This window comes from Neovison vison, chromosome 6 (genome assembly GCF_020171115.1).
Source record: "Neovison vison isolate M4711 chromosome 6, ASM_NN_V1, whole genome shotgun sequence".
NCBI lineage: Eukaryota > Metazoa > Chordata > Mammalia > Carnivora > Mustelidae > Neogale > Neogale vison.
The window spans coordinates 147195283-147216358 of NC_058096.1; the positions used below are offsets into that span (position 1 = coordinate 147195283).

At 40.2% G+C, this 21076-nt stretch overlaps 1 protein-coding gene and 1 pseudogene across 1 annotated transcript in view; one reads left to right on the plus strand and one right to left on the minus strand.

Annotated features, from left to right (window-relative positions):
• The window catches only part of UBE2E1 (ubiquitin conjugating enzyme E2 E1), an 86439-nt gene that overhangs the window by 13948 nt on the left and 51415 nt on the right, over positions 1-21076 (plus strand). The window lies entirely within an intron of this gene.
• On the minus strand, positions 2234-2875 carry LOC122909027 (annotated as a pseudogene).

Consider the following 21076-nt stretch of genomic DNA (forward strand, 5'->3'; position numbering starts at 1 on the left):
AGAAGGTGATAGAATATGGAACTGAGGTCATAAGTGGAGAGCATATATTTAGAAAGGCTGGAAGCCTGAACTTTATGATGGAGTGACAGTTTCAAAAGGATTGGAAGCATTTTTTGTCCTTGAGTAATATTCCAGTTACTTGTATAGAACAAAAAGAAGCAGCATATGTCCCCAGTGCTATTTGGGTAGATTTTTTTTTTTTTTTTTCTTTTTGCGTAGATTTTAAGTTCCTTGAGAGCAGGGATGTCTTTGCCATCCCTACCTTGTCCAAGAAAGAGAAGATAAACAATACATATTTGTTAAATTAAAACACAGACACAAAAACCTAATTTGAGTCTGATGGCTTAATGGAATGTCTTCATTACCCTCTTTGGAAAATAATGGAAAGAGCTGGGAAAATTGCTGTCACATTTTACAGCTGTCTGTTGCTGGCAGTCTTTCTGACTTGGCATCCAAGCAGTTTTGGCAATTTTCACCTTCTCGGAATCACAGAGGAGCTCTGGACTGCAGTGTGATGCAAAAGACAGGATCAGTGCTTTCGGCTAGATTGAGAAGATGTATAAAGAAAATACCAGTACCTTTGGTTACCATGTTTTGACTTGATAAGATTACCGTTTGCTGACAAGTAAGCGTGGGTTTAGGTGTGCTAAGTAAATTGGACTTTCTAGCAATGTTCCCCCAAATCCTAAAGCTATTCCAGATAGTCAGTTATGTTACAGATGCTGGCACCCGCCTGAGACATCTGACACATTCCCAGTCATCAGTGGAGTGAAACAGGGTTTCATAATAAGCCCATTCTTATTCAGCGTCTCTTATGCAGCCATGCCATAAAGTGAAACAAAAGACCTAGTAACTGGTGTCAGAATATGCCTCTAATCCTCTGGGAAACTTCCTACTCTGTAGGCTAAGAACCTCATCAGAGCTCTTTGCTGGAACATTGTAATCCAGGAATTGCTGTATGCTCATGGCTTTTTTTCTTGAAACCTCTACGCAAGTGGTTATGGATAGTTTTGTAGAGTCTCTGCTGCACTGCATAGGTGATAAACCTGTGGAAGGCCAAGGTAGTGTTTCAGTCCAGTCAGCAAAGTCCTAGGAAGCCAACGGTTTTCATATGCAGAATGTAATTGAAAGTTATCACTGGGTTTTGTTACCTGGGGCAGCACACTGTTCACTAGTATGTCAATTAAAAAAGTAGTTAAAAACTGAATTCTGTCTGCTTCTAAAGAACCCGAATATGACAAAGGACAAGGCCAGGCCAAAATAAAGGGACTGTATTATCAAGCTCTTAAATAGCATTTAACCTTGCGTTCGCTACGGATGTCACATCTGACTTGATTCTAGTACTGAGTTGTGTCAGTATTAAATTTTGAATATAAATAATTAATGGAGAGTTGCAGTAGGATCTGCTAGCGTTGAAATGCTGATCATTATGTGTAATACCAGGACATTGGTTGTTTGTATCTATTTAAATAGAGGAAAATTGATGTGGGATGGATCCTAATTAATTTCTTTAAAAAGAGGCATAGAAGCACATTTTCAAATAGCAATAGATAGAGCAGCTTGGAAGGATTTTACTTAGAAAAAAGTTTTAGGGGCTCCTGGGTGGCTCAGTTGGTCAGGCATCTGACTTCTGCTCTGGTCGTGAATTCAGAGTCCTAGGATTGAGCCCCTTGATGGGCTCAGCGCTCTGCAGGCAGTCTGTTTCTCCTTCTCCTCCCCACCCCCCCGCCATGTACAGACACATGCGTGCATCCATGCTCGCTCGCTCTCTCTAATAATTAAAATCTTTTAAAAAGAAAAAAAGGTTTTAGACTGTAGTTCAGAAAGATTGTACAAGAGTGACAAAAGCATAAGTAAATTAGATTATATTCATTTAAAATAGGAGAATCCTCTCTGTGCTACTCAGTGACTAAAACAGATCTGGCCTCTGGGTTGTGGAACTTTAATTTTATTTTATTTACTTTTTTTTTTTTTAAAGATTTTATTTATTTATTTATTTATTTGGCAGAGAGATCACAAGTAGGCCGAGAGGCAGGCCCAGAGAGAGGGGGAAGCAGGCTCCCTGCTGAGGTAAGAGCCTGATGTGGGGCTCGATTCCAGGACCCTGAGATCATGACCTGAGCTGAAGGCGGAGGCTTTAATCCACTGAGCCACCCAGGCGCCCCTATTTACTTATTTTTAAATCACTTTATAAGTGATTTATTTTTAAATCACATATAAGAAATACATGAGACACAAAGCCCAAGAAAGTGCTCAGTCCCTGAATTGGCAGTTTAGGGAGGGTTGATGACAATGAGCCTTTCCAGTCTCCCAGGGAAAGACAGGGTTGAGAGGTCACAGTATCACAAGGCCCCTCGTGAACTCAGCACCGGGGCCACTGGCGGCCTAGATTTTCCTTAACCTGGTCCTAGTCCTGCTCCCGCACTAAGCCTCCAGTTTTCAGAAGTCATCCAGTTCCCAGAATGTCTGCTTCCTTTAGCTCCCTAGCATTTTCACTCAGGGGAACTGACCCTGTCATGGTATCAGGATGGTGGGGGGAGAGCTCCCTAGTACCTTGCCATTTACTTACCGTCCATCTATTGTGCTTAGAACCTAAAGATCGGGGGAGTCTCAGTTCCCTTAAGGGCTTGTTCGAGCCCTGGCTATTCATGGGGGTTTCTGAGGGCTGTCCTGCTTCCTTCTTGGAGAACACCTGCTTAGAGAGGAGGGAAAACTAGGTACCTAGAGGCATGTCCAATGCAGAAGAGGAAGTTGCCTCTGCCTCTAAGGGCAGAACAGGCTCTTGGGAAGATTTGATTTGGGGCCTTCAGTTTCAAATACTTCATTCAGGTGTTTAACCAGTGGGTTTGGGAGGCTCTCTGCTACTGGTTTTCATATGCAATACCAAGGGTAGAAGAGTGGGGGTCTGAGTTTTGGATGTGATTAGGACCTTCCAGCTGCTCCCCTGCTGTTAGGTTTGGCTGTGGAGTGCTCTCCACTGGGATGGGAGTATGCAGAATGACGGTGTTAGGTAAATGGAGTTCCACCACTTGGGCCAGAAGTTTGTGTGGTGGAGGCTGTGCTGGAGTGACTGAGGTGCTTTTGGCTGAGCCCACCTCAACCAGGAGGAATCAGGTGGGTCAAGGGTGCAGCCTGGGGAAGGGAGAAGGTGCCTGGCCCCAGTTCCTCTTCTGTGTGCACAGCAGCTTGAGCTTCAACTCCCTATGTTGAGTTTCAAACTTCCCTGAAACTTAAATTCTAGTAGGCAATACAGACAGTAACCAGGTGGAAGGTTAGATATCTACAAATCGTGTCAGCTAGTAAGAGAGAAATTAACAGTGCATTGATGGAGAGTAATTGGGGTAGGGAAGTTACTTGGAGAAGGCTTAAAAAGACATTTAGGCAAAGACCTGCTAGATGAGAAGAAAGGAGAAAAACCTTGTTCAAAGTACAAAAAGAACATCCCAGACTGAGGAAGCACAGACCTGGAGGCCATGAGGTGGGGAATAGTACCGTGTGAGGCGGAATCATGTAAACCAAGGTAGAGTTTGGATTTCATTCTAAGAACAGTGGAAAGCCATTCAAGGTTTTGAAGCAAGGAGGTGACATTTCAATAGTGATTAAAAAGTCTTTTCCTGCCTTCCTTGCTATGTGGCAGATAGCTGGGAGGAAGGCATAAGTGGAAGAACAGAGATCAGAAAGGAGGGTATTGCTCTATTCCAAGCAACTGGTGATGGCAGTTAGGATTAAGATGGTGGCAGTGGAGATGGGATTAGAACACCTCTATCTGTTGATGGATTGGATGTGGGAGGTGAGAAAAAGGACCAAGAATGGCTCCAAGTTTCTGTGGTCTTAACAATTAGGTAGACAATGGCCATGTTTTACTGATAGGAACAAGACTGGAATAGGACCACTGTGTGTGTGTTTTGGATGAAGGCAGCATAGAAAATGAGTCCTTTGTGGATATGTTTGGCTTTATTTTTTAATTTTTATTATTTATTTATTTAAAAGGCAGAGAGGCAGGCAGAGAGAAAGGGGGAAGCAGGCTTCCTGCTGAGTAGAGTGCCCGATGCAGGGCTCAATCCCAGGACCCTGAGATCATGACCTAAGCCAAAGGCAGAGGCTTTAACCCATTGAGCCACTCAGGCACTCCTATTTTTTTTATTAAAAAAAAATATATTAATTTATTTGACAGCACAAGTGGGGAGGGCAACAGGCAGAAAGAGAGGAAGAAACCGGCTCCCAGCTGAGCAAGGATCCCCACACGGGCCTCAATCCCAGGATCCTGGGATCATGACCTTAATCAGAGGCACACAATTAACCGACTGAGCCACCCTGGCACCCCATGTTAGGCTTTAGATGGAGGCATCCAAATGAAGGTGGCGATAGAAAGTAGAAGTTAGATACAGGTGAATGGAGCTCAGAGGAGTATTTTAGACTCAAGTTAATATTCATAAGCTTGAGATACATACACATTTGGGAGACGTCAATATATAGAGGCCCTTGTCTGAGGAATCCCTCAAGCTCATCAAGAGAAGAAAGTTGGAATGAGAAGAGGGTCCAGGATGCAGACTTGAACCTCTAGTTTAGAGGTTGTATAGTCCGAGGGAGAAGCAAAGGGGACTGAGAGATAGAAGGAAAATCAAGAGAGTAATGTCAGACAGCAGCGAGTAGAAAGTGTTTGGAGGTAGAGTGGTCATGAGTGCCGAAATAACACTTTGAGGTCGGGAAAGATGAGCAAGTAATCACTGGATTTTACAGATCTAATGTAGAAGAGGTGATGCAAAAGAGGGAATGATTTCAAGAAGGAAAAAATATTTGTGTTACTCTACCGAATTAGAAGATTTCATGTGTTTATCCAGGGGAGGTGATTTAGTATTCTCAGATTTTTACACTTTAGCGCAGAACTTCTTAAAACATTGTATAATTATTTTTCTTGGGTGGTGTGTGTCTTTTTTAGTGGATTCTCAGATTCGCCCCACCCCCACTAGAAAAAAGTTGACTTCTGTTTTACAAGAGTCAAGTGCTTTGTGATCTTTATGGTTAACATTGTAGTATGGATATCATATGTAAGTGCCAGGTTCACATATCACATCTTGATGAATCCCATTACCAAGGCATATTTTATAAATACTGGAGAGTGGGTAAATTGGAAAATCGGTAAATTCCTGCTGCCATCCTTAAATTTTTTTTACATGCTTTGATTTGCATTGATCTTTTTTACTTTTCACACTTATGGATGCATGAGAATGAATGGGTATATGTGTTTATTTATTTATTTTTTAAAGATTTTTGTTTATTTTATAGAGATCACAAGTAGGCAGAGAGGCAGGCAGAGAGAAGATTCCTCGCTGAGAGAGCCTGACGCGGGGCTCGATCCCAGGACCCCAGGATCATGACCTGAGCTGAAGGCAGAGGCTTTAACCCACTGGGCCACCCAGGCGCCCCTATGTGTTTACTTTTAATACAGTGTAGATTATCATATTCAATTTTTTTCATCCTTTTAAGATTGTTTATTATGTTTAAGCTTTACATTGAACTTACCTGGAGTTTTGTTTGTTTTTACCTAGAGTTCTTAAAGCATCATCATATAAGCATCATCTTTCTAATTATTTACCAGTCATATTTTATTGTTTCATATTAACCAGGTACTCTTGATCCTTGGTCCTGTGTAACATAATTAAGATTGTCACTTTTTCTGGGGCGCCTGGGTGGCTCAGTTGGTTAAGCAGCTGCCTTCGGCTCAGGTCATGATCCCAGCGTCCTGGGATCGAGTCCCACATCGGGCTCCTTGCTCGGCGGGGAGCCTGCTTCTCCCTCTGCCTCTGCCTGCCTCTCTGTCTGCCTGTGCTTGCTTGCTCTCTCTCCCTCTATCCCTGACAAATAAATAAAAAAAAAAAAAAAAAAAAAGATTGTCACTTTTTCTGAGATTGGTCTTCTCAAGACACATACTTATAAATTACACACAGTAAGCCAGGGGAAAGTGGGACAACTAGAGTCATTGTTGAATATGGGTTAATAGTTTCAGATAAGAAATGTCACATGATGCAAACGTTTATCTTAATATTTCCCAGCAGAGCAGTATGTGTACATAATAGCTTGTGTATAAAAAATTCAGGTGCCAGATTCCCATTCAAATTTGGGTGTGGGGGACTTGGGGCATGCGATGTGCAAACATCCTGAGTGGTCTAGGTCTGGTGTCTTTTTATCCACATCACCACAAAAGTGATCAATCAGGTAAATAAAAAAGATTTTATTTATTGAGAGAGAGAATGAGCATGTAGAAGAGCAGAGGGAGAAGCAGACTGCTTGTGAAGCAGGGAGCCTGATGCAGGATGACCTGAGCCAAAGACATATGCTCAACCAACTGAGCCACCCAGGTGCCCTCAGTTGGGTACTTTACAACATTTTTAGTCTCAGAAACATGCTGTAGTTCATTGACATTAATTTTTTTTCATTGACACTAATTTTGTTTAAAAGTTTTAAAGGTTCTTTGGTTTAAGATTGATGTTTTTCACATTTTCAAATCCTTATTAGAGGTTCTCTTCTAGTACGCCTTTATAGTAAATGAGTATTTAGAGGAGAAATTATTTATGGTATCTCTGATTCAAATAACCGACAAATTTCTAAATTAAAATTGATGACATAGAGACATGGTTTCTATTTGGGTTTTAAATTTTTTTTCTTGAATAAACAAATTGATTTAATAAAGGTTGATTATGTTTTATGGAACTCTTAGTATATCAGAACATCCTGTGGAGTATGGTCAAGTGCTATTCACTGCTAGGCAATACTAGATGTGAAAGTTGGCTAATAGCATATATAAAAGGAAGAGTTTATTTGCAGAGTTCGGTTTTGCTTTTTTATTCAGTTAATTAACATGTATTGGTTTCAGAGGAAGAGGTCAGAGATTCATCAGTCATTATATATCAGTGCTCATTACATCACATGCCCTCCTTAATGTCCATCACCCAGTTACCCCATCCCCCCCACCCCCACCCATCGACTCCCAGTTTGTTTCCTATGATTAAGAGTCTCTTATGGTTTGTCTCCCTCTCTGATTTCGTCTTACATTATTTTTTTCTCTCTTCCCCTATAGTCCTCTGTTGTTTCTTAAATTCCACATATGAGTGAGACCATATAATTGTCTTTCTCTGATTGACTTATTTCACTTAGCATAATACCCTCTTGTTCTTGCAAATGGAAGATTACATTTTTTATGGCTGTGTATTCCATCGTGGCAGGTTGTGTGCGCACGTGTGCACATTTTCCACATCTTCTTTACCCATTCCTCTGTCGAAGGACAGATAAGTTGGCTATTGTGGACATTGCTGCTATAAGCATTGGGGTTCAGGTGCCTCTTGGATCACTACATTTGTATTTTTTGGGTAAACACCCAGTAGTGCAGTTGCTGGGTCATGGGTAGCTCTATTTGCAACTTTTTGAGGAACCTCCATATGGTTTTCCAGGGGAGCTGCACCAGCTTGCATTCCCACCAACAGTGTAAGAGTGTTTCCCTTTCTCTGTATCCTCACCTCCATCTGTTGTTTCCTGACTTGTTAATTTCAGCCATTCTGACAGGTGTGAGGTGGCATCTCATTGTGGTTTTGATTTGTATTTCCCTGATGCCAAGTGATATGGAGCATTTTCTCATGTGTCTTTTGGCCATTTGTATAAGACATGGTTTTTATTTGTTTAATATGAAGCTTTAGGCTCAGATCCTGGTGCTGGAGATCACTGGGTAAGATGACGGCAGCTGGATTGTGCTGCTTGGGTAGGTAGGTAGTGACTCAGACTATCTTACAAAGGGATACAGAGTTCTGGGAACATTGAGGGTAGATTTAAGACATTTTCAAGATTGGGAGACACCCTTAAAGTTCAGAGTATTAGTTGGAATGACAAAAGTATTAGGCATTGCCAGAGGGAAGCAAATGATAACATGTAGAGCCACAAGTATTTGGCTCCATAGGAGCTTTGCTCCCCAATAACTTAAATTTCTCCTACTACACATAATCCTTCCTCCTCTATGGGAATACATCTCAGTTTTCCAAGGTAATTTATTGGAGTTGGCTTTATAAAATTTTACTTCGTAGTAGACTTTGCTAGAAACACTTATCCTAAAGAAAAAGAGATGTTGAATTGGTATACATCAAAGACACTAGAAGAAAACATTTGTTTTTATAACAAGCACCCAGGAGGATGTTTTATAAATATGAAAGATAACTTTCCTCTAACCTAAGTATTTCAAAACAAATATATGTTAAGTGATTATAGTAATGTGTGAGCAGAGACTAGCAGTAAAGACAAAAATATCAACTATTACCTAATAGCATATGATACTTCTTTGGCCTTGGTCCTTTTTCTGAGTAATTGTTTCTGTGGAAGTCCTCCGAACACAGAGCTTCAGTTTTCAGCAGACCGGTAGCCTCCCCAGAAGTTGTTAGTATTTTGAGATGTTTTCACATCTGAAGTGTTTATTACATAGAAAACATTGTCAGGTGAAAAAAAAAAAAAAAAAAGAAAACATTGTCAGGTGATATGGACCAGCCCTAAAATAAACCATATGTTGAGGACACAATTCTTGTTAGAGTTGAAATTTGAAATTGATTTCTGTTCTATCTGGCAATACTGCTAGGTTTTGTGTAGATGCAGGGCTTTCTACTACTATTTTTAATACAGCTATTATACTTCTCTATATATTGGGAAGGGGTTTTGTATTGTAGTACCTGCAAATTAAAACACATGATTGTGGGGGCACTTGGGTTGCTAAGTGTGAAGTGTTTGACTCTTGAACAGGTTCATGATCTCAGGGTTGTAGAATTGAATCCCATGTTGGGCTTTGCCTGGGTGTGGAGCCTGCTTAAGGTTCCTTCTCTGCCCCCTCCCCTCCAATAAAATAAAACATATGATTGTGAAAAAAAGTAAAAAGCTGTTAAGATCTTGGAGCCTGTGCCTGAGTCGCTCAGTTGGTTGAGCATCGAACTCCTGACCCCAGCTCTGGTCTTAATCTCAAGGTTGTGAGTTCAGGCCCTGAGTTGGGCTCCACATTGGGCATAGAGCCTACTTAATTAAAAAAAAAACAAAAACAAAAAACAGATCTTGGAGCCCAAATTAATATTTGTGGTAGAAATTTTGTAGCTAAAAGGACTGGCTGCTCCCTTCTCTGTGCTCCTTTGTGTCCTAATTATTACGTGGTGTGTATTGATAAATGAGTTTTTATCCATTCTCCATTCTGTTGCCAGATGACTGCTGCATTCTTCTTTTTCCACAGCCACTCCTGAAACCTATGTGATTTTTTTATTCCAGTCCAGCTCTCACTGCTTTCCAAAGATACACACTCCCCAGCCCTTTTAGTAAACCCCTCCAATGCAGTTATCTTCAGTTCTGAAGCTTACTTGATGATCTCTGGCAGGCCTCTATCTACTGTAGTGCATGGTTTGAGGGAGATAACATTTGCACATTGTCATTTAACTTGGAGGTGCATAAAAGAAATGCTACCTTGTTTTTTTAAGGGGCTATGTCAAATCTCAGGATACCTAATTACATTACTGCAGGGTTAATTTGCATTTTCCTTTCTGTTGAAATCTTTGACAGTTCACTCTTGGATTTCTGGCTTTCCTTACACCCTGGTTGCCCCCTCCCCCTCATTGTACCTTCTGCAAAAAGAGGATGAGACACTCAGGTGAAGTTTTCTCAGCAATTTCTACTGGACATGCTCATTTAAGTTAAAAAAAACAGTTTGTAGATACTTGACTTTTTGAGGGAAGAGATACAAATTGTGTGCATCCAGACTATATATATGAACTGTTATTGGCCTAACTTTGAAGGTATGATTCATTCCCTAACAGGTATTTACCAGGCCTTCTAGAGTAGTAATTAGGTTCCTTGAATGAGTTTTTAAAATATGTAACTTACTGAACACACATCATTTGCATCGTGAGAATTGTCTGTATTAATAACAGTTTTTTGTTTGTTTCAGTTAAATCTTAGTACTAGTTTTGCCAAGTGTATTGGGGCCTGGCAAGGTTATCAGTGACTCAGCTAAGGTGGGCGGGACAGTCTCCTTCTTGGTCCATTTGTGTTCTCTGCCTGTTACTACTGTGAATGAGGCTGAGCAGTACACATCACTGAACATGCTGCCAATGCTTTGGTCTCTGCCTGACCTGGTCTTTTCTATTGTGTGGTCCTTTGACCTAAGATAACAGCTGTAACCAGCTGCTCTTCACTATATTCACTTGCTCATTCTAACAATTGCTGGGCATTTCCTATAGAGCAGTAAAAAAGACCATGTCCCTGCCCTTATGGAGCTTGCACTCGTATGGAGGGAGGACGGTTTAAAAATGCACAAAAGTGATTTCAGGTAACAATACTAAGGAATTGGGACATCTGGGCGGCTCAGTCGGTTAAGTGTCTGCCTTCGGCTCAGTTCATGGTCCCAGGATCCTGGGATTGAGTCCTACATGGGCCTCCTTGCCCAGTGAGGAGCCTGCTTCTCCCTCTGCCTGTTGCTCCGCTGCTAGTGCAGGCACACGTGTTCTCTCTCTCTGACTTAAAAAATAAAAAAAATATTAAAACAGGGTAATGGCATAGCAAGTGGCTGGGCAGATTGGGTCATTGTTACAGGCCATTTTAGGGAGATGGCCCTTAATGATGACAAGGACCTGGCTATGAGAAGGGCATTTTAGGCAGAAAGACAGCAAACAGGTGTTACATGGGGAATGCCAGCAAGAATGGCCATTGTGAGTGAGGATGAGAGTGGTGGGAGATGAAGCAGGCAGGAGTCAGATTTTATCAGTTTCAGTAGAAAGCATTGGAGAGCTTTAAGTAAAGGAATGATAGACCACCACACTTGACCTATACTTGAAGAATAAAATTCTCATAAAATTTCCAACTCCTAAAAAAAGAGTTTTTGAAACTATTCTTTGTAAGTATCCTTTTTTTCTTTTTTTAACAGATTTGCTCACATTTTCTTGTATAGCATTTCTGTTACGTCTACATGTAATTGATATATCTATCATACCTATTATGTCTAGATATCTCTATCTATTACATCTAGAAATTTCATAAAAATTAGAGACATGCTACCCAAAATTGGCGTCTAAACCTATGAAGGGAGGTATAACAGTATTCATCTTGTCTTGACATAATGGTTGGGTGGAAGTGTGGATGATTTGTAGTGGGTATATAGCATTCAAACCCAACAAAAGCAGCTTGTTAGTTGTCTTTGTAATCTCCTTGCCTGGCCTCCTCACTGTTCAGTTGAAGTGAAGATAGCTTGAGTCTGCCAGTGTGGAAGCATCAAGAGTTTGGCTTTGTACCTCTTTAAGAGCAGGAACAGCAAATGAAAGCTTGAGGAAGCAATGAAGAACCCTCAGTGGTCTGGGAGGCAGCTTGCCAGATTTCCTCTAGTCCCCCCTTGGTTGGTTACCCGTGGTAAGGAAAAGATTTATCTATGCAATGGGTAGCCTCTTATCAGTGTGATATTACTGTATAGTAGGATGCTTTCCAGTTTCTTTGATTTGGTAGATGCTTTTATGGAGTAATATTTTTGCCGTAATGCTTAGTTATAATAACTGAAATATGTGGACTAAAGGGGACGTGTAGGACAAACACAGGTGTTAAGGCTCTAAAACAGATTGGAGTAGTGATATAAACATTCTTAGACATGTATTTGCAATTTTAGTTGCTAAAAAAATTAAGTTATTGAAACCTTTTTTATTAGCTTTTTTATCCTATAAAATGAAATGTAATTCTAGCATATCTTAATATTACAGGAGATACGGGGTTGCATTGATTAGGAATTAAATCGTTTCTTAATGAAGGGTAATTTTTCTCACTGAAAGGCCAGTTTTTTAATGATTTTCCCCCCCTTAACTAGTAATAAACAGCTAAGAGAAAGGCCCCTTAGGAAAATTTTTTTCCCCACTTATCCATTATAGAAAAATTACACAGGTCATTCGGAATTCTTAAGGGGAGAAAATTTCAGTGCAAATATAACATGGGTATTTGCTTAAAGGGAAATGAGACCAATAATATAAAATAATCAGCATTCTAAAAAACTTCAAGTAGTTTGTATTGGACTTTGAAATGAATTTTAGTATTTATTTATTTATTTATAGATTTTACTTATTTGACAGAAAGAGAATACAAGTAGGGGGAACAGCAGAGGGGGAGAGAGAGAAGCAGGCTCTCCGCTGAGCAGGGAGCCAGTGTGGGGCTCTGGAATCATGGTCTGAGCCAAAGGGAGACACTTAACCTACTAAGCCACCCAGGTGCCCCGAATTTTTGTAATTATATTGTAAAATGACATCAGAGTGTCCAGTATTCTGGGTATTCACTTTATACAAAGTAATGAACAGTGGAAAACTTGATTGGTGGTATTTTGGACAGCTCTTTTGACCTACCATACAAATCTTAGCTTCTTTTTGCTTCATATTCTGTGCTGTGGAGATTTTAAAAATAGAATAAAACTTAAATAATAATGATAGCCATTAACCTGATGTGAATATGATTGTTATTCTCATTTTACAGATAAGACAAGCCTCAAATGTTTAAGTAGCTTGCTGAAGGACACTTGGTTCTCCAGTCGTGAAGCTATTTAGGTCCTGGCCTTCAAAGCCTTTATGCCTAACTCTGCTGCCTCTTGTAGTAGCTCTATGAAGTATAGGCTTTACTTCAAGTTGTTGCTTGTTAAATTTTACTTAGCAAAACTGTATTTAAATTTTAAAAGATAGGCTTATTTTACAGCCTAGCTACTGATACTGTTTCATCAGGCTGGCTATTTACTTCTAAATGTTCTCCTTAGGTTTGATCTTTGTGGCATTCCTCTTCTTGAAAGTTTAAGGCCTCCAGTTGCTCTTCAGATGAAGTGCCCGAAATAATATATATGAGATTTATATGATATAAACTTCTTATCACCTGATTCCAGTCTACTGTATTCCCATCTTATTGTTTCTCCACCCATTACTTAATACATTTAGTCTGCTCCCTGGAATATTTCAGGAATATTTAATCTCTCAGTTTCTGTCCTTATTATTCTTCAAGACTCAGATAAAAATGATTCATTCCACACAACTCTCTCACCTGTGTCCCATGACATGTAATTTTTTTTTTTTAAGGTTTTATTTATCTGACAGACAGAGATCACAAGTAGGCAGAGAGGCGGGCAGAGACACGGGGGGGACAGGCTCCTCGCTGAGCAGAGAGCCCGATGCAGGGCTTGATCCCAGGACCCTGAGATGACCTGAGCTGAAGGCAGAGGCTTTAACCCCTGAGCCACCCAGGCGCCCCATGACATGTAATTCTTTACAACATTTATCACATTCATTCATAACCATTTGTGTCTGTCACTGCAGTAGACTAAGTTCTTTAAAATCTGATTGTTTTATTTTTATTGCTTGTGCTTAACACCAGGAAATAACTTAAACAATTTGAAAGAGAACCATAACAAATTATAGTATTTGATTAGCAGTACAGTAGTTGTGTAAATGTTATTAGGGCATTTCTTTAGATATTAACATCAGTCACTGAGAAATTATTATAGTCAAGTTGAAGGTGACTAAACCACAAAGTCTGTTTTAGTTTTTTGTTGATTAAAAAAAACCAAAACAATTTCTATTTTATGTTAAGGGTAATATTTATCCCTAAGATTTTATTATTTATTTATTTATGTATTTATTTTTATTTGAGAGACTGCGCATGAGAGAGCGCACAAGGAGGGAGGGGCAGAAGGAGAGGGAGAGAAGCAGGGAACTGAGCAGGGAGCCTGATTTGGGGCTCAATCGCAGAACCCCAGGATCATGACCTGAGCCGAAGGCAGACACTTAACTAACTGAGCCACTCGGGTGCCCCTATCCTTAAGATTTTAAATACAGGTTTAATTTTTAAGAAAATACGGTATACCTAGTGATACAAAAGTTAGATCAGTTTTACAGTTTGAGAAGATGGGATCGTTATTTGGATATTTGCCTAAGTTAGTTGAAGCATTTGCTAAAAAAGGCAGTGGTGTTGCAGTGAAATGTTAGAGTAATAGCCACCATCAAAAAAAAAAGGACTTGAAAATTTTTTTTTTTAAGGTTTTATTTATCTGACAGACAGAGACAAAATCAAAGAAACACAATTTTTTTTTTAATTTTGCAATTATATGCTGAGCATTTATGTGTCCATGTGCACAGCATTGAATTAGAATGTATGGAGATACAAAAGTATGATATATGCTCTTCACGTGGAATGACAAAACAAATAATAAGTAAGACACTGTTTATTAGTGACCTAATTACACATTTGTTTATTATTTTTATTATCCCCTTTCATCTAAAATTTTTGTCATGTGGTTGCAGCACTATCTAATCCTGTCCCTCTCCCTGCACACCTGTAACTGAGTCTTTTCAGTGGTTGGAGAGGAAGAGAGATTAGTGAATTTGCCTGGCGGCTAGGTTGGGGGGTGGGAGAATGAAAACCCTCCATCAATTCTTTTTTTTTTTTTTAACCCTCCATCAATTCTGACAAACCCTAGAAAGGGGTTGGGAGTAGCCTGAGGGGCAGTCCCTCCCTCTATTCTTCCTAGAGGTAAAATGTGAGGGTTTTTACAGATTGAGGCAGCAGAAGGGAAAGGTTAGAGACCTTTTGAAGCTCTAAATTGAGCTAATGAGAGAAGGTGAGGGAAAAAGTGAAGAAAGGGAATGGGTCTAGAAGAGAGATTGCATACTTCTTGAGGTTAGAAATGGGGTCTTTTCTGTTTCTCCCTACAGGTTTTATTTGGTAACTTGTACAGATAAGAAACCTCTCAAAAAAAAACAAAAGAAGGAAAGGAGATAGTCTCCTCCAGAGAGTTTGTGACTTAGCATGGATTGATGGGCTCTGCTGGCTCTGGGTCCCTAAGACAAGGAGCCCTAGAGTTTGCCCTTATTTCAGAATTTCTGTAGAGAAGCCCTAGCATTGTTAGAATATACTATATGTTTTCCTTCCTTTCTCATCTCCTTTTTATTGGTTAGATACATACTGGAATTTTGGCTCCAGAATGATTTAAAAGATTTAAAAAATTTTTTTATTTCTTTTATTCATTTGACAGAGAGAGAGAACAAGCAGGGGGAGTAGCAGGTGTAGCAAGAGAAGAGGGAAAGCAGGCTCCATGCTGAGCAGGGAGCCCGATGCACGACTCAAGCCTTGGGATCATGACCTGAGCCGAAGGCAGACGCTTAACCAACTGAGCCACCCAGGCGGCCCTAAGATATATTTTTGCCAAGAAAATCTCTCTTGAGAAAGTCATGTCTGTATGATTCTTTATAGCCTCTATTCTAACCTTTATTCTGATGGCCCATTAGACCCCTCTGTTTATTTTTTTTAATGTTTATTGGTACATTATATTTGTTTCAGGTGTACAGCATTGTGATTCAGTATTCAACAACACAGGTTTGAACTGTGTGGGTCCACTTAAAAATGGATTGATTTTTTTTTTTAAGTTTTTAATCTATTTATTTGACAGAGACACAGCAAGAGAGGGGCATAAGCAGGGAAGTGGGAGAGGGAGAAGCAGGCTTCCTACCGGGCAGGATGCCTGATGTGGGGCCTGATCCCAAGACCTTGGACCATGACCCGAGCTGAAGGCAGACGCTTAACGACTGAGCCACCCAGGCACCCCCAAAATGGATTTTTTAAAAATTAAAAAAATTTAAAATTTTAATTTTAAATGAAAATTAAAATTTTTAAAATTAAAAAATTGTATTTTTCTTATGTTTTCTTAATAATGTTTTCTTTTCTCTAGCTTACTTTATGAGTATATTTTATGTATACTTCTTTTTTTTAAATTTTTTTATTTTTTATAAACATATATTTTTATCCCCAGGGGTACAGGTCTGTGAATCGCCAGGTTTACACACTTCACAGCACTCACCAAAGCACATACCCTCCCCAATGTCCATAACCCCACCCCCCTTCTCCCAACCCCCCTCCACCCAGCAACCCACAGTTTGTTTTGTGAGATTAAGAGTCACTTATGGTTTGTCTCCCTCCCAGTCCCATCTTGTTTCATTTATTCTTCTCCTACCCACTTAAGCCCCCATGTTGCATCACCACTTCCTCATATCAGGGAGATCATATGGTAGTTGTCTTTCTCTGCTTGACTTATTTCGCTAAGCATGATATGCTCTAGTTCCATCCATGTTGTCACAAAGGGCAAGATTTCATTTCTTTTGATGGCTGCATAGTATTCCATTGTGTATATACCACATCTTCTTTATCCATTCATCTGTTGATGGACATCTAGGTTCTTTCCATAGTTTGGCTATTGTGGACATTGCTGCTATAAACATTCGGTTGCACGTGCCCCTTTGGATCGCTACGTTTGTATCTTTAGGGTAAATACCCAGTAGTGCAATTGCTGGGTCATAGGGCAGTTCTATTTTCAACATTTTGAGGAACCTCCATGCTGTTTTCCAGAGTGGTTGCACCAGCTTGCATTCCCACCAACAGTGTAGGAGGGTTCCCCTTTCTCCGCATCCTCGCCAGCCTCTGTCATTTCCTGACTTGTTGATTTTAGCCATTCTGACTGGTGTGAGGTGATATCTCATTAACCCACTGAGCCACCCAGGCGCCCTCATAGTATGTTCTTATAATAGTTTGTATTTCTTTGGTGTTAGTTGTGATCTCTCCTCTTTCATTCATGATTTTATTTATTTGGGTCCTTTCTCTTTTCTTTTTGATAAGTCTGGCCAGGGGTTTATCAATTTTATTAATTCTTTCAAAGAACCAGCTCCTAGTTTCGTTGATTTGTTCTATTGTTTTTTTGGTTTCTATTTCATTGATTTCTGCTCTGATCTTTATGATTTCTCTTCTCCTGCTGGGCTTAGGGTTTCTTTCTTGTTCTTTCTCCAGCTCCTTGAGGTGTAGGGTTAGGCTGTGTACCTGAGACCTTTCTTGTTTCTTGAGAAAGGCTTGTACCGCTATATATTTTCCTCTCAGGACTGCCTTTGTTGTGTGCCACAGATTTTGAACTGTTGTGTTTTCATTATCATTTGTTTCCATGATATTTTTCAATTCTTCTTTAATTTCCCGGTTGACCCATTCATTCTTTAGAAGGGTGCTGTTTAGTCTCCATGTATTTGGGTTCTTTCCAAACTTCCTCTTGTGGTTGAGTTCTAGCTTCAGAGCATTGTGGTCTGAAAATATGCAGGGAATGATCCCAATCTTTTGATACTGGTTGAGTCCTGATTTAGGACCGAGGATGTGATCTATTCTGGAGAATGATCCATGTGCACTAGAGAAGAATGTATATTCTGTTGCTTTGGGATGAAATGTTCTGAATATATCTGTGATGTCCATCTAGTCCAGTGTGTCGTTTAAGGCCTTTATTTCCTTGTTGATCTTTAGTTTGGATGATCTGTCCATTTCAGTGAGGGGAGTGTTAAAGTCCCCTACTATTATTGTATTATTGTTGATGTGTTTCTTTGATTTTGTTTTTAATTGGTTTATATAGTTGGTTGCTCCCACGTTGGGGGCATAGATATTTAAAATTGTTAGATCTTCTTGTTGGACAGACCCTTTGAGTATGATATAGTGTCCTTCCTCATCTCTTATTATAGTCTTTGGCTTAAAATCTAATTGATCTGATATAAGGATTGCCACTCCTGCTTTCTTCTGATGTCCATTAGCATGGTAAATTCTTTTCCACCCCCTCACTTTAAATCTGGAGGTGTCTTCGGGCTTAAAATGAGTTTCTTGGAGGCAACATATAGATGGGTTATGTTTTTTTATCCATTCTGATATCCTGTGTCTTTTGATTGGGGCATTTAGCCCATTAACATTCAGGGTAACTATTGAGAGATATGATTTTAGTGCCATTGTATTGCCTGTAAGGTGACTGTTACTGTATATTGTCTCTGTTCCTTTCTGATCTACCACTTGTAGGCTCTCTCTTTGCTTAGAGGACCCCTTTCAATATTTTCTGTAGAGCTGGTTTGGTGTTTGCAAATTCTTTCAGTTTTTGTTTGTCCTGGAAGCTTTTAATCTCTCCTTCTATTTTCAATGATAGCCTAGCTGGATATAGTATTCTTGGCTGCATGTTTTTCTCGTTTAGTGCTCTGAAAATATCATGCCAGCTCTTTCTGGCCTGCCAGGTCTCTGTGGATAAGTCAGCTGCCAATCTAATATTTTTACCATTGTATGTTACAGACTTCTTTTCCCGGGCTGCTTTCAGGATTTTTTCTTTGTCACTAAGACTTGTAAATTTTACTATTAGGTGATGTGGTGTGAGCCTATTCTTACTGATTTTGAGGGGCGTTCTCTGAACCTCCTGAATTTTGATACTCGTTCCCTTTGCCATATTGGGGGAATTCTCCCCAATAATTCTCTCCAGTATACCTTCTGCTCCCCTGTCTCTTTCTTCTTCTTCTGGAATCCCAATTATTCTAATGTTGTTTCATCTTACGGTGTCACTTATCTCTCAAATTCTCCCCTCGTGGTCCAGTAGCTGTTTTTCCCTCTTTTGCTCAGCTTCTTTATTCTCTGTCATTTGGTCTTCTATATTGCTAATTCTTTCTTCTGCCTCATTTATCCTAGCAGTGAGAGCCTCCATTTTTGATTGCACCTCATTAATAGCTTTTTTGATTTCAACTTGGTTAGATTTTAGTTCTTTTATTTCTCCAGAAAGGGCTTTTATATCTCCTGAGAGGGTTTCTCTAATATCTTCCATGCCTTTTTCGAGCCCGGCTAGAACCTTGAGAATTGTCATTCTGAATTCTAGATCTGACATATTACCAATGTCTGTATTGATTAGGTCCCTAGCCTTCGGTACTGCCTCTTGTTCTTTTTTTTGTGGTGAATTTTTCCGCCTTGTCATTTTGTCCAGCTAAGAGTATATGAAGGAGCAAGTAAAATACTAAAAGGGTGGCAACAACCCCAGGAAAATATGCTTTAACCAAATCAGAAGAGATCCCAAATCGTGAGGGGGGAGAAAGGGGATAAAAAGAGGTTCAAAAAAAAGAAAAAAAAAAGGAATTAAAAAAAGAAAACGAATAAAGAAAAGTATGAAAAAGAAAAAATATATATTAGATAAACTAGTTAAAAACCGCTAAAAATGAAAAGGGTAAAAGTTAAAAAATTTTTTTTAAAATTTTAAAAAATTTAAAAAATTTAAAAATTTAGCAAAAGAAGAGAAAAAAAATGAAAAAGAAAAAAATTACTTTAACTGCAAGACTGAAAAATCACAGGGAGAAAGCCATGAGTTCCGTGCTTTGCTTTCCCCTCCTCTGGAATTCTGCTGCTCTCATTGGTATTGAAACCGCACTCCTTGGTAGGTGAACTTGGTCTTGGCTGGATTTCTTGTTGATCTTCTGGGGGAGGGGCCTGGTGTAGTGATCCTCAAGTGTCTTTGCCCCAGGCGGAATTGCACCGCCCTTACCAGGGGCCGGGCTGAGTAATCCGCTCGGGTTTGCTCTCAGGAGCTTTTGTTCCCTGAGCGCTTTCAGTAGAGTTCCGGAGGACTGGAATACAAATGGCGGCCTCCTGGTCTCAGGCCCGGAGGAGCCAAGAGCCTGCGGCCCCACCCCTCAGAGAACAGCACCCAGTAACTCCCGTCTGCCTGACCGCTGGCCGAGCTCCGAGCTCCCCGAGCCTGCAACCGGTTCAAGGTAACCGTGAGCTGCGAGCTTACTGTCGGCTCTGTCTCTGCAGCCGACTTTCTCGCTCCAATACCCGCAAGCTCTGCGACACTCAGACACCCCCGATCCTTCTGTGACCCTGCGGGACCTGAGGCCACGCTGAACCTGTGTGGGCTTTGCCCTGGTTTAGCCTCTGGAGCGGTGTCCCTTAGCGGAACAGGCTTTTAAAAGTCCTGATTTTGTGCTCCGTTGCTCCGCAGCTTGCCGGGAGGCCCCCCCCCCCCCCCCCCCCCCGTCTATCTTCCCGTTGCTTTGGATTTACTTCTCTGCCAGTCCTACCTTTCAGAAAGTGTTTGTTTTTCTGTTTCTAGAATTGCTGTTCTTCTTCTTTTCTATCTGCCGATGGATTTGCAGGTGTTTGCGCTCTTTAGATAAGCTATCTAGCTGATCTCCTGCTAGCTGAAGTAGTCTCAGCCTGCTACTTCTCCGCCATCTTGACTCCTCCCTCTATTTTATGTATACTTCTATGTATACATAGAAATGTACAAAATATGTGTTATCAAACTGGTTGTTACTGGTAAGGCTTTCTGTCAACAGTAGGCTATAAAGTAGTTAAGCTTTGAGGGGAGTGAAAAACTTACATGTGAATTTTCAGTTGTGTGTGTGTGTGTAGCGAGGTAGGCATCTCTCCCCCTCGTGTTCAAGAGTCAACCCTTGTGGAATGATCACCACAGTGGGTAGTTTTTAGAAAAGAAGATTTAGTTTCCAAAAAAGAAGGTTTTTTCTTATCATGAGAACTTTGAAGATTTACTCTGTTAGCAACTTTTAGAATTGCAGTCTGGTAACTATAGTCGCCATGCTAATAAATGCATATTACATTTCCATGACTGACTTATTTTGTAAGTGGAAATTGTACCTCTTGACCCCTGCTCCTGCTCTGGCAAGCACCAATCAGTTCTCTATATCTGTGATTTTTTTTTTTTTTTTAAAGATTTATTTATTTGGGCGGGGGTAGAGGGAGGGGAAGAGCGAAGGTAGAGGGAGGGGAAGAGAGAAAATCTCAAGTAGACTCCCACTGAGTACAGAGCCAGACCCTTTGAGGCTGGATCTCAAAACCCCAAGATCATGACGCGAGCTGAAACCAGAGTCAGATACTCAACCAAAATTCATCTCAATTGCTATTTCGTGAAAAGATGTAAGTTAGGCTGCTTAAAAATTACCTGAGAGCTTTCAAAAAGCATAAATTACAATGAAACATCTACTTGTAGGAGAATAGATAAATTATTGAATCTCCATATGTGGAGATTTTAGTGGTGTATGTGTGTGTTATACTTAGCATATGCTGTGAATAATATAGGAATAATATAGTAACTACTTTTTAAGTTTTTATTTTTACAATAACTGTGTGTGTGTGTGTGTGTGTGTGTGTATAGTCTTTGGGTGTCCCCAGCTTTAACCCCTTTAAGGACAGAAACCCTAGAGATGGACACGTTTTCCCAGTC